We start from the raw sequence: 14,005 nt of genomic DNA, 5'->3' as shown, positions 1-14,005 counted from the left end.
CAGTCTGTCTAGCATTTTCCTAAACACAGCTCCCTGGAAGTACCCCTGCACCTCACAGGACCCCACTGGTCCCACCAGGTGCCCAACACAGCCAAGAGCAGGAGCACTGCCCAGGTAGGGAGGAGCAGGTCGCTCTCATGTTCGAATCAGAAAACACGGCGGGCCACACGTGCACACACAGGTGGGAAGAATATACTGGGAAGAGATGATTAGTTGCCACCCAGTTTCTAGGGCCCAGGGTCAGGGGCCTGCTTAGACACCCACCGCCCATCTGCCATCCGGCTGGACCTGGTGCAAAGCTGCCACTGACCAACTGCCCTCCGTGTGCCAGGAGATACACCAAACAAGACTGCAGGAAGCACACGCGCTGCCCTGACCCTGACCACCGACACACAAACTGTGGACTGGGAGGACCAAGGGGGCCGGGCGGACCCCCGTGTGGAGGGAGGGCCCACGGGGAGTCCCCTGGGAACATGGCCGGGGTGCCTGCCTCCACCGCGGCATCCCTGCTCTGTAACGGGGGCACCGAGCCCCACCACGGCCCTGTGTCAGGCACGGCAGTCGGCTTTTTCCTTCCTTCTCTGGAAAGGGAAAGTAGATCTTAAATAGAAAGTAAATATTTTACTGGGCATTTCTTGGAGTGAGCTAATCCACAGTAACATACCACCTGAGAACAGCCCCCCAGACTGCCTCTAGTTCATGGTCATCTCAGCCCCAGGAATCAACGGGAAGACAGCGGCCGCCACCCTCTGCCTTTCCCTACGGCGATGTGCATGGGGCCCAGACATCTCTAAAACTCCAAGGATCTGGGCCTCCCACCTCCAAACACTTCTCACCTTCCCCACAAACCCGGGAGGGTCTCCTGGCCCAGACACCCAAGGACAAGAACTGCCTGTGCCACCCATCAACTCTGTGCCTAGCAAGGGACCGCACACCTTGCACACGACATCAGGCAAGGCCCCCGGAGCCCCCCGGAGATCCCGACCAGGTCAAGGGTGCCTTCTGCTGCCAGATCAGATCCTCTGACCCCTCCGGCTGCCCCAGCCCGGGGGAGGGGAGGGGAGAACTCCAACTCCCTGGTTTACTTGATGTGTATTTCACTGTATCATATTTTTAAAAAAATGTAACACCTGCAATGTGTCAGCCTGTTCTAAGCGCTTTATAAACATTACCTCACTGAATCTGCACAACACACCCTCTTCCTACCGCATCTTACGGATTCAGCAACCAAAGCCTTTTGCAAGCTTAGTGAAAGCCAAGAGTGGGAAAGGAGCCCGGCACTGCTTTCCACCCCTTCTCCACCATGCTTTCTAGAACAGTCCACCCAGTGTGCATCTTGTGGCCTCCACTGAGCTCTAGAAAGTCAAGGCCAGTTCTCCCAGGGCTCAGCCTGAGTCTGAAAGACAGATGTCACAGCCTCCCCCCACCCACCAGGCAGCACCCACCACCAGCAGTCACTACTCCCCCCCCGGGGGGGGGGTCTGCAGGGAGCCCCAGAGCCAAGCTTCTGCATCTGAGCCTTGACCCTGACATGCCAAGTCATCCCCAGCTTGCAAAACTCCCAGCCAAAACCACAGCCAGAGCGGTCCCACCAAAGACCCCATCCTCTTCCCACTAACCCAGGACCCAGCTCCAAACACAGCTGGCCGCTCTCAAAGACAGAATTAGGGAAAACCATCTCTGCCCTCCTTTCAGAACAGTATCTCAAAGAACTGCTCAGGAGCTAACGTAACACGTGGGGTTTGCCTCTAAGCTCCCAGGCCAGACTGGGATGCGGTCGGAGCACCCCTCTGAACCGTGAGTCACAGACGAGACGGCCGTCCCTGCAAGGAAGCTCGGCCCGGTTTTCTGCGACTTCCTTCACCCGCTGCTTGGAACACAGCTGGCCAGGCCTGGGAAGAAAAGGTTCGCCCACTACGCAGGGTCCCCCTTCAGGAAGACAGCCTCGCTGAGAACTGCAACTTCAGCTCTGCAACCTCCTGGCTTTGGTCAGTCGAAGCCACCTTGGTAAACCCCAGGCTTAGGTGAGAACTGAGAAGGACGGACACATACGTGTGGGAAGAACCCTCAACCCTGAGAGCAAGGTGAGGGTGACATGAAGGAGCAGGCAACATAAACAGAACTCTGTGCAGTCACCGGCAGGACCCGGCCTGCTCCTGTGGCCTGCTCCTGTGGCACCAGTGACAGAGCAGAGGGCCCGCCTCTGCCCCCAGCGTTTGCTGGAGGAGCCTGGACAGCAACCTCAGCAGCTTTTCTGCAAGAGACCCCAAAACCTGGACACGGAGAAGGGGCACAGCTCCTACGCATTGTACCCTCAGGAAGTGACTGTCCACGGGGGACCTGCATGCAGTGGCCGGCCAGCCAGCCAAGGCTGATCAAGCCACAGGGGCCATCGGAACATCTCACACTTAGAAGCCAGCAGCACCCGGCCACCTGCAGGCCCTAGGGCCCAGAGGAAGCAGCTGGCCTCACTGAGGTAGCTCTGAGCAGCCTGGGAGGTGGGGGCTGGCCCAGGGCTGGGCCTGGCCCGAGGCGGGGCCCACCCATGCACCTCCCTTTCAGTGTGGAATGAAGCGGAATGGAGACCTCTTTAAGAACTGCAGGGGGGACTTAAAATAGACAGAACAGAATCATTACCCAAGTTGGAGCGGAGCCAGGACACCGGGGCTAACATGAGCAATTTGTCCAGAGACACCTCCCGGCGCTTTCCCTGCTCGCCCCTGAGTGGGGGCCGAGGGGGGACACCATGGCGACCCCAGCCCAGAGCAGCGCCCAGAGCACACACGTGTTCCCGGAAGGAAGAGCAGGGTTGCAGAGCAGGAAGGCCATCTTATAATTAAAGGAAAGCCTGTTTTTCAGGAAAATCTCTCCCCAGCGGAGGCCTTGCCCTCGAAAAGCAGCCAAGGTCAGCCAGCAGCTCCACACGGCACCACCTGCCACCACCTGCTCGGGGTGCCTTTCAGGTGAGTTAATCGCCCAGGAAGGGTTTGTCTCTGGATTTCTGGACACACCCAAGTTTGTGCCATTCTCTTAGCTGCTTTGAAATGAAGGCAGCTCCCTTTGTTCAGGGGCACGAATTCAAATTCCTGCCTAAGGCCCACACCACACACAGGCAGGGCAGCAACCCAGGAAGTTCACCGGCAGAATCGAGTTCCTCCCCGTGTTCACAGCAGGGTGCAAACAGACCACCCCATCAGGAGAAATCCTAACCAACCTCCTTTCCTTTCCCCTCAATTCCCTGAACTTGTGGCCAGACAGGGTGGGGGTGGGCAGAGTGGGAGGCAGGGGAGAGAGGAGTCAGGGCCTCCACTGCTCTCAAGCCCCACCCCCAGAGAGGGGCACACACCAGAAAAGGGGAGACTCTGAGAAGACCCCCACTGAGATGGCATGGCGATAACCCAGACTGCGACCGCAGCAATTCTCACCTCCTGAAGACCGGACACCTGGTCACCGTGTAAAGCTACCCACACAATCCCAGAATGCGTGCACTCCGCGGGAGGTCGCACGAGACATACCGCAGGTTAGGAGTGTATGGCAGCTAGCGTGGCAATGCCATTCCCACCAGACACCCCCAAATCCCAGAAAAATCCAGGAAACCTCCACCAGCCACAGGGAAACCACAGCCCGCGCTAAACTCCTGGCCCCTCACTAAGACGCTCTGACCCTCGTCGGGAAAGCAGTGACCATCACCTTCGACCTCTGCAGCTCGGTGGCAGCCCTGTCGGCCCTCATAAGGGCAGGGCCAGTGAGAGCCTGGGACCGGGGTGGGGGCCGAGGTGCCATCTACTGGCTGGAGCCACCAGTCAGCAGTCAGCGGCCGCTGTTCTGATCAAGGTGCAATGAATGTACGCGCAAACCCTCCCCCGGCATTCAACTGTGGCACCCTAAGAAAAAGACCCCAATTCAGAACAAAATGAGACATACAGATTCTCAAGGCTCCACGTGCTCTAGAAAGCAGCTTAGGGCCGGGGGGGCGGGGGGGGGGGCGGGGGGAGGAGCTCTGTTTCTAAGGAGCTTTATTTGAATCCTGGGGAAAAACCCGCCAACTTCGGGGCAAGCCTAGAATCTTCCCGCCGCTCCCACGGGCTGGGCTTAAGATTTCCAGCAGGGCAAGGAGAGGCTCCACCCCAGCCAAGGGTGCCTCCTGCAAACAAAGCCACTTCCTACAGCCTGGTTCAAGCCCCAGCTCTACTGTCTGAAATCATCCAGTGAACTAGCTCTGGGCACTAAATAAATGCTCAATAAATGTGGTTCTAGTGCTTCTATAAAGAAGAGACAGCCAGAGATGTCTGCACAAAGATGCAAAACGACAAGGCCCCAGGGGACAAGGGGGTCAGTCGGCTGCCCGGGAAGCAGTGCCCAGTGCAACCTAGGAGGCCAGGATGGCGAAGGCAGATGTCACCTGCCCCGAGGCGCAGTCTGCCGAAGGCTTTGCGAAGCCAGACTTTGGGCGCCTTTTGCGAAACCTGTAAAATACACAGATCCGACGGTTAATCGAGGACGGCGGCCCCAAATGCCCACCCGGGTCAGTAAAGTGCTCCCATCTCAGCCACCGTGCCACCACCAACCAACCTTTCCGAGTGTCCACCGGAGAGGCCTGGGGTGCCCGCAAGCCGTGACCACGGCGAGCAGCCCCAGCTCAGGCGCGCCCTAGCTGAGCCCAGGCCACAGGCTGGGGGCGCCCACCTGGAGTCCCGCGCGGTCTCCAGTCTCCTTCCTGCTGTGGCGAGGCGAAGCAAAAGGGCGCAGAGGCTCCCTGGGCCGGCACAAAAGCCTGCAGGTGGCGCGGGGGCAGGGCGCATTCCCAGGCCAGCAATGACTCCCCCGCAGGGGCTCGGACTTTACAAGAGAAAAGGCGAGGCGCGAGGGGAGGGGCGCTTCCGGTGGTGTCAGGTGCCGCGGGTCCACCAGGTACGGAGCCACTGCGGGGGAGGGGCTGGCCCGCCAGGTGCGCAGGCCCGCGGGGTGGGGAAGGGGCCCTTCAGGTGAGCCCGCGGCGGGGGAGGGAAGGCCTGGAGGCGACAGGCGGGAAGGCCTGCGGGGAAGAAGCCGTCAGGTGTACCAGCCAGGACAGGAAACGCGGAGCCAGGGATTAGGGGGCTTCCCAAGCGAGTTCAGGGGCCTGGAGTCCCTGGAAACCCAGGCCGGTCGCCGGTCCCCGGTCCAGGGCGGGGGAATGCAGCCAGACCCCGCCCCCTGCGAGCACCAAGCGCCCAGGTGCGGCGGGCGGGCCTCCATCTCGCCCAACCTGCCCTCCTGGCAAGGGAAAATCGCAGGACACCGGTGTGGGTTTCGGACAAACGCAGGGGCTGCCCGCGCCCCAGGACCCCCAAACCAGGCCTTGGGAAACTAGAGAGGGGCGCTGTCTGTTTATGACTTGGGGGAGGGGACTCAGTATTTCTTCCTCGCATAAAACAAGAATCGCTCTATTTACCCAGCTCGCAGGAGCGTCGTGAAGATTAATGACTGTGAAATGTTTTTAAGATCAAAAACATTCCCAGATTTTACTTGTAGGCACTTATATGTGCATGCTGATATCCACACAGCAAAACTCACTCCTGCCTGCCTGCCCTCCCTAAGGTTGAAAGAAAGGGATCAGGCAGCCCAGCCCTCCAGGGAAGCTTGGGCTGTGGGGGAAATGTCAGCTCCTCCGGCCTCCACCCCAGCTCCTGCTCCCTCCGTCCCCCGAGGGCACATGAAGCAATGCAGCCGGCAGTGCAGACCACAGGCGAACATCTGGAGAGGGGAGGGAGGATAAAAACTTAAAAAAAAAAAAGAGGTCACCCACACCGGAAAGAATAGGCAGTCGGTTTTCCCCAGCTCCTGGGGCGGGTGTCCCCAAGCCTGGGTGTCCAGCGGGTCTCTGGTGTTTGGAAAGCCTGCACCCACTGGTCAGCCAAGCTCTGCTAGTGCAGGGGCCCACGTGGCCATCTGGCCTGGCAAAGCCTCCATCCTCACCGCACTGCGCGGATGGAAGGCCATGTGACCACGTGCAGGGCAAGGCCAGGCTCCCCAGGGGGCGGTTCTACTCCACTCGCACATTCTCAGCTCTCTCAACCGGTCCTGAGACAGGGTTCTTAAGAGCTCTCTGGGGCCCTGCCCACTGCTGGCTCCGTTGTACTCTAGGTGGGCAGGCCTGGGGCCTGCTGCAACACGGTGGGGGGTGTCCCGATCCAATTAAGCAAGGGGACACTGCCGCCCGCCCTGCCGGGCCCACCAGAGCCTGAGCAGGCAGAGGACAAACTGATTCTGTTTGCATTTCTATTCTCACCACAGTAAAGACCGTCCATCAGCAAAAGAATTAACTCACAGCACAGCATTCCTTTGAAAAGGAAATGTGAGGATGTTTGGCCCAGCAGTTAAGTCCCGGCTGGAGGCCTATGGGAGTGCCAGGGTTCAAGTCCAAGCTGTACTTCCTGCTAATGCAGACTCTGGGAGGTGGGGGGTCAGGGCTCAAGTAGTTGGGTCCCTGTCACCCACGTGGGGGACCCAGATTCCACACTGAGTTCCAGGCTCCGGGCTTTCGCCAGGCCCTGACTCTAGCCCCTGCAGGCATCTGGGAATTGAACCAGTGCGTAGAAGCTGATTCTCAAACAGACTTTTAATAAATAAAAAGGAAAGGTGCACACAAACCCTCCCCCCACGGTACAGCACAGGAACTTCACCTGCTCTGTTCCCCTCTCCCCTCCTAGGCCCCCCTCCCCACCTCTGCCCACTCCTACAGCAGGTACAGGCTTGGTTCTGGTCACTTACACTCACCTATAAAGCGATTCTCTGCTAGCCTCAACTTTCAGCTAAGTTTTTTTTTTTTTTTAACTTGTCGTATTTGGGAGGGATAAAAAAATCTCACTCTGCCAGAAGTCAACCTCTATGACCCGGTCTGTGGAGCCTTCCAGAGAAACTTCCTGGGATTCTGCACTCCATAATGAAGTTTTTGTTTGTTCTGGGCTCGGGCAGACTGCTGGAAGCCAGGACTTCAGGCAGGGCTGGAGGGCAGCCCTGAACAAGCCTGGTGCTCACTGCACAAAGACCCACACCCCATCTACCTGCCAAAGCCTCAACGTGGCCTTCCATGCTTCCGCCACAGCCTCGCTGGGATGAAATCCAGAAACACTGCCACTATTTCCAATCAGATGATCTTTGAGACAGCGGATAGCTCCTTTTAAGGCATAGTTAGGGAGTTGTTTTATCACAAGAAGTAATTTCTGCTGATGGAAGACCACTGTGGGGGGAGGTAATAATAATAACAATAACGATACTGGAAGGTACACTTTCTTTTGTCTTTGGTTTGTTTTAGAAGCTAAAAGGGTGCCCTCTTAGCCCCAGAACTTTCTGGATACACAGGAAGGAGGGATTATTCAGGTTTTCACACCCTCTGAGTGCCAACAAAAACCTCTGGGAGAGGTTATTCAGAAGTTACAATTCCCTAGAGAGCCAAAGTCCTCACTGCCCCACGAATACGAAGGGACCCGTCGTATCACAACTTTTGTGCATAGTAAGTAAGCTCTGCACTACCACTTGCTAAACAGTCACGTAAACAGCTGGCTTCTAAGACCCCGATGAAGGAAGGGCTAGGCCAGACACAACTCCAACTCATCCCCCAAAGCCCCAACCAAGTTGTAACTAAGTGTCAAGACCCTAACCACAGTCAAGTCCAGAATCTCCACCCGTACCCCTGGCTGTGGTGAGAACAGGTCACAGGAATGCAGTCACTCCGGCCACTGGACTGGCCAGGGCCTGGGCTCCCCGGTGGAGGCAGGCGGGCTGTGTAAATGAGGCAGCAGCCGCTCAGCAGGGCACTTGTGCCCAGCAGGGACCCCGTCCACTTTCCCCAAGGCCACTACCAGATCCAAGGCTCAAGTGCAGAACAAAAACACAACTTCCTGTGACTTAGGATGCCTCGGGTTCTGCTGCAGAACATTATCTCTTCCCATCACACTTCAAGAGGGAAAGTTTGCTTTTTACACTTTCCTGGAAGAACTCTACTATCTGTGTTTGGGATCTTTCCTCAAAAACCCTTACGGAGAAGACAAAGCCCACTAAAGACCACCTTCTGAGAAGGCTCTGGAAAGGGGGCAGGTCAGATTTCCCTGCCCAGCAAAGACCCAGGAATGCCACTCTGTCCAGTCTGAAGATTCCGCGTTCTCCAGCAGCCACACTGGCCCGGGGCTCCCATTGTCAACACTCAGCACCAACAATGGCCTGGCTGGCTCTCTATTGTGCGTCCTGCATTCACTGCTGAACCCCCTCTTCTTCTCGGTACACAATGTGCAGAGAGCCCTTCTTTTCAGACCCAAGTGCAGCCATAATTTAGGCTTTAAACATTAATAACGGTAGCTAAAAGGAAACTCCAGATTACGCCCCAACATTAATTTGTGAATATCATTAGAGTCACAATGATGGCTTTTGGATACTCTCCATTAAATCATGATCAAAAGAACCACTGAACACCTCAAAAACGGTTCTGAAGTTTTCAGCAATTATTAAATACAATTTTCCAAACCCAGAGATAAGGTTTTAAAAACCCCTTTCAAAGGTCTTTGATACATATTCCATCAAACGCAGACTTGAATAAAAATTAACTTCAAAAGATGGGTGAGGGCGGGGGCCTTGCATTTTCCAGGGGTGCTGTAACTCTAACCCTAGGCAGTGGAAATGAGGGCAAGCTGACCAGCTGGAAGGGGGAAAGCGGATAGGGCCGGCAGGCCTGGCCGTGGACAGCACACCCATTCCAGCTCTCCGCACCACTCCAGGTTCTCAGAAGGGGAAGTACTCAGAAGCGTGCTTTGGCTAGCCAGCAGTTCACTGGGAGATCCTTGGGGAACGAGACACCCCGATATGTCACCAAATGGCGTCACTTCAGGAAGTACAAGTCCCTCTCTCCAAGTGGTCAGAAACTGCACTCTCATTTTTCAATTACTACAAAAACGCGTACTGCCGTTCCTCTGTGATGGAACTTCCACCTGGATGTGAAAATACTGACAGAGCTGTGCCCTGCCCTTGTGCCTCCCCAGCCGGAGTCCGTGTCAGGGACCCGGGACGCTGGGCTGCCACTCAGCAGGGTACGGTCATGAGCAGGGGGATATACTTTGATGACAGTCCCTCTAGGAGGAAATGACAGCAACAAAGAATGACATCAGGCCACCCTTACCCTGCTAAACTCCTGAAAATTCAGGGCAAGTGTTGGGTACAAACAGGACAACAGTGCTGGTGTGCTTCGGGCAAGTGACACCCTGGGATGGGACCTCAGCAGAAGCCCATCCAGAGAGGTGGCCTTTCTGATGGCCTATTTATTAATCAGTGAATCCAGAAGATTTCCTGCAAGGTGAGCTCCCCCCACTGCACGCACATCCCAGTGCAGGTCTCTACCCTTGGTTAGGGACCTGGCCCTCAGCTCCTCGGAGCAGCTGATTCAGCTGCAGTTCTGGTGGTTGTGTTTACTCTCTTTAAAACATCATCCAGACTTATGAATAGGATTTCTGTGTGCAGGTTTAAAAGTCAAGAAGGAAGTTATAGATTATTCCCTGAAAGGTAATTGATGGACTAGTTAATAATTGTATAGATAGCAAGCTGTACTGTTTCATCTTGTGTACAGGGCCAGGTGAACACGCCAGAGAAAGCAAACTCACTGTGCAGGGACAGAAACAGGTGTGCCCGGGCGAGTCTGAGAAGGCCAAACTGTCTCAAAGTATGTCCCTGGTCTGTTTGTTGTTTAAGTAGCCGGACTCTGCTGCTTTCTAAACTTTAAAGAGACACTTCGGGAAAGAATTCTCCACTGAGTAGATGAGTAAGTCCCCCACACAGGTCACAAAGCATGCCTTGCAAAAAATAAAAAGAAGAAAAAGCATTTTAGGGACAAAGATGTATTTTAAAAAAATCACAGTTAAGAGAAGCCAATTAATTCACTCTGGTCCTGCCCCTCCCCAAGAATATCCATTCAAGGGTCAGTTCACAGATCCCAAGCGAAATCGTAAATAACTCACAGCTCTGCCTCAGCAACCTCCATGGGCTTTCCAGAGGCACAGAGAGAGGAGACGGCAAACCTGGTCTCACCCACACGGAAAACAAGAATTGAACCAAAAAGCACCTAGTCAGGTTCCAAACAAGCTCCAAACCCACGACGTTTTAATTCCCTCCAACAGCTGCATTCCAGGGAGACCTGACTGGGTGCGCTGCCCCTGGGCCACAAAAACCAATCAGCGCCATAAATCCCCCAGCCTCCAGCCCCCATCCCCTCCCTGGGGCAGGGGCAGGCTGGGGGGAGGGGTGACCCAGTCTCCACACTTGGGCCAAACCCTCAGCGCCCCACAGAAATGTGCCGCTTATGTCCTTTGTCTGGCCGTGTTATACTTGATCAAGTATGAACGATTAGACTGGTTTCATGAAAGCCAAGTGCAGTCATCGCTAACATCAACCTCAATGGCAACTGCAAGCATATTTTGCAAGGAGGAGGGCCTGAGTGTTTTTGGTTTTCGTGTTTTTTTGCTTGAAATCTACCATCTCATTAACTTTTCTTTTGGGGGCAATAAAAAGAGCACTGGGGGTTTTCACAGCACAGCTCCTGGGCAGAGATCTGATGCCAGATGGAAGGACATTCAGTGTTTCAACTTTAAGATACAGTTCCTGCTGCTTTAAAAAAAAAGAGAAAGAAAGAAAAAGAAAGCTTGTTTCAATATTAAAGCAGCTCTCACCGAAAATGTTTAATTAACATCTTAAATATTCCTTTATAACTGCTATAAGAAGTACTCTTTGAAATCAAGTGATTATAAAAACAGGATCCTTTAAGTCTCGCTACTTCCAAATGAAAACGATCCACACACATATATAAAGAACCAGGTCTCCCAGCGGTAGAATTCTCCGAAGTACGAGAAAACCAACTAGTTCTACTCGGAGAGCCCAGCACGAGGCGATTCCAAAACTGTCTTTGACCCAGGAGGGGGTCCGTCCCACCCGAGGCTTGGTCGCCGTGGGAGCCCCCCCACCCCAGATACGGCGGCCCCTCCACATCATCCACGTCAGATAAAAATACACCCGTATCCAGAACACCCAGCGGAATTGCAAATAAGGCGTTTAGCATTTCAAATCCCCAGTGCGTATTTATGGAACAGAATTCTCCGATCCACCCGCGAAGCCACTCGCGCCGGCTCCGCGAGTCTCCCGTCTCGCCGGGCACCGGTGGCGGCGTTCACCCCGCAGAGGGCTCGGGAGCCCGGCGTGACGACGTAGGCCGGCGCCGGCACCGCCACGGCCGCCGCGAGCGCGCATTTCCACGACAGAATTTTTCCTCTCCCCCGAAACACCCTCCACGCAGGGTCCCCTGCAGCCGGCTGCCGCCCGGGCCGCCTCCGGGAAAGTATGCGGCGAGCACGGAGCGGGGAGCGGGACCCGCACCGGCGCGCACACGCACGTTCCGCGTCCGCCACCGCCGTCGCCGGCGCAGAGCGAGCCCCGGGAGGGGGTGCGCGCGTGTCTCGGCGCGGCCCGCGGTGACCGCGCCGAGCTCTCGCGCCCGCGGCCTCCCAGCCCCTGGGCGCTCCGCCACGCCGCCGGGCCTCCAGCCCCGGAGAGGCCCCGGCACGCCCCGGCCCCCGCGCGCCTCTGCGCAACTCGCCCGGGGCGCCGGGCAGCGCGCGAGGCAAAGAAAGGCGCTCGCTCTGGGCCGCGCGGTCCGTCCGGCGCCGCGGAGGAGCAGGGGGACAGGGCGGCCGCGGCGGCCCCGCGATACCCGCGCCGCGCCAGGTCCCCGCCGCCCAGGGCGCGCCCCGGCCGGCCCCTCCTGCGAAACTTTTTCCTTTCGGTTCGCCCCACCCGAAAAGTGCGGCCCGGGCGGGGGAGCCGGGGAGGCGCGCGCGGGCCGGGCTCCGGGCGGCCGGCGAGGAGGAAGTGGTGCCCGCGGGAGCGCGGCCGGGCATTTCCTCTGCCCCCGCCCGCGCCAGCCGCCGCCGCCGCCGCCCGGAGCCCGCCCCGGCCCCCCGCCCCGCCGCGACTTTGGCGGGCCGGGCCCCGCGCGGCGGCGGCGGCCGCGGCAGATGTGGCCCGGCTGCCCGGAGGAGCCAACAATGCCGGGCCGGCACAACAAAAGGGTTCCACTTCGCCTCCCTTCCAGCCCTCCGCCGGCGCTCCCGGGGCGCTGCGGGGGTCCCCCGCCGTCAGGGGCCGCGCCCCCCGGGGGCCCGAGCCGCGCGCGCCCCGACTTCCCCGCGGCCCCTCGCCCCTCCGCCCTTCGCCTCGCGGGCGCCAGGCCCGCCGCACCCCGGCGTGCTCGGACTCCGGGTCCCCAGGGACCCGGCCGTATTGTCCCCGCGGCGCGCCGCGCGTTCGGCCCGGGTGGCCGGCGGCCCCCGCGCGCGCACCCACCGGGCTCGGGGAGCCGGAGCCGGGGGCGCCTGGGAACCCGTGGCCGCGACGCCGCCGCTGCGCTGCCCTCCGGACGCCGCCGCGCTCGGGGTTTCTTTCTTTCCTTTTTTTTTTTTTTTTTTTTCCAATCCTGATGGGAAGGAAGGTGACCGCCTACTTCGCATTCATCAACTCTCATCACAACAACAAAAATCCTGGCGCAAACGGCTGCCGGCGGGCGCAACCGAGGGCGGGGGGCGGCGGGCGCGGACCCCTGGGACGCCGTCCGCCCCCGGCCACCGAGGGGACACCCGGGGCCGGGGGCGCGGGCCAAAGATGTCCTCGGATGCCGGCTCCGCGCCCTTCGCCTCCCTCCTCCCGCTCCCGGAGTGGCGCAGTGAGGCGCGGGCACGGCGCCCCCCGCCCGTGGCCGCGGCCCCAGCCCTCCCCCGGGGTCCCCTTACCTCGTCCCGGGCCGCCGGCGTCCGCGGCGAAGGGCGCCCACCCGGGAGGCGGCGGCGGCGGCGGCGGCGACTCCCGCCCCTCCCACCCCACCCGGCGGCGGCGGCGGCGGCTGTGCGCCCCCCCCACCTCAGCGCGGCATGGCTCCCGGCTCGGGGCCTCGCTCCTCGGGCCGCTCCCGAGCCACCTTAAAATGACACACGCACACGGGGACACACACAAAAACTTAATCTCCCGGCCGCGCGCCCCTCCCCCGCCCCTCCCTCCTCCGCCTCCGCCTCCGCCCCCGCCTCTCCCGCCGCCCAGCCTCTTCCTACTTCCCCACCCAGCCGCCCCTTCCTCCGCCCACCGGCTCCCGGTCCCCACCCCGGCCCGCCCGCCCGGCCTCCGGGAGGGGCCGCGCCGCCCGCGTCGCTCACCCCCGGAGGATGCCGGCTCCAAGTTGGCTCCGGGAGGGCCGGTCCGGGGCCGCGCGCCCGCGGCTACTCCGCTCTTTATGCGTTTTCTCGGGGAAGGAGGCGGCGAGCGGAGCCCGCGGGAGGGCGCGCGGCGGCCGGGCCGCAGCTCAGCGCCGCGGGCTGCGCGGGAGCGAGGCGGGAGCGAGGTGAGGGTCGCCGCCCGCTCACTCCTCGCTCCTTTTTTTTTTTTTTTTTTTTTTTTTTTTTTGGGCAAAGGCGGGGTCTCTCTTTGCAAACCAATGACACAACCCCACATGGGCCGGCCTCGCCCCTACAGATACTCCTCACTACAAATGGGCGCTCTCGGGGGATTAGCGGCTCCGCCAAAGTGCGCGCTGGCGCGGCGGGCACTCGCTGGCCCGCCCCCGGCCGGGCCCCGCCCGGAAGGCCTGCGGGAGGCGCGGGGGCCTCGGCGGCAGGGGCGGGGGTCCTGCCGCGGCCGCCCGGAGCCCAGCCCGCCCCTCGCCGACCCTCCTCCGCCTCGCCTTCCACGTGGGGCCTTGGGCGCCCGGCCACGTGAGGGGGGGACGCGAGCCCCGCGGGCCCCGGCCCCGTGGGGCCCCCGCCAGGCCTGCTGCGCCGACCTGCCCTCTTCCCGGCCCCGCGCCTGCAACTTCCTGCTGGGCCCCCGCGCCGGCCGCTTCTGCCTTCCCAGGCCCGCGGGGCCGGCCGCGGGGGGCCCTTGCGTTTCCCAAATCCGGATCCGCGAGACCGTGGCCGAGAGGCTGCGGGGAGGGGGCCCCCATGTG

At 59.7% G+C, this 14,005-nt stretch overlaps 1 protein-coding gene across 12 annotated transcripts in view; it reads right to left on the bottom strand.

Annotated features, from left to right (window-relative positions):
* Positions 1 to 13,527, bottom strand: part of CTBP2 (C-terminal binding protein 2) — a 124,497-nt gene extending 110,970 nt beyond the window's left edge. For 2 of the 12 annotated variants that reach the window (XM_051833532.3, XM_089313851.1), the window contains exon 1: positions 12,358 to 12,477. The gene's annotated coding sequence lies outside the window, so the exon portion shown is untranslated. The other 10 variants (XM_051833531.3, XM_089313850.1, XM_051833533.3 and 7 more) reach the window with 10 other exon arrangements.
* Positions 13,528 to 14,005: the final 478 nt, after the last annotated feature.

Source organism: Oryctolagus cuniculus, chromosome 15 (assembly GCF_051225735.1).
Source record: "Oryctolagus cuniculus isolate XC-2025 breed Fujian yellow rabbit chromosome 15, ASM5122573v1, whole genome shotgun sequence".
In the NCBI taxonomy this organism is placed as follows: Eukaryota; Metazoa; Chordata; class Mammalia; order Lagomorpha; family Leporidae; genus Oryctolagus; species Oryctolagus cuniculus.
The sequence above is the reverse complement of the archived record's forward strand: the minus strand, read 5'-3'. Positions and strand labels throughout refer to the sequence as shown.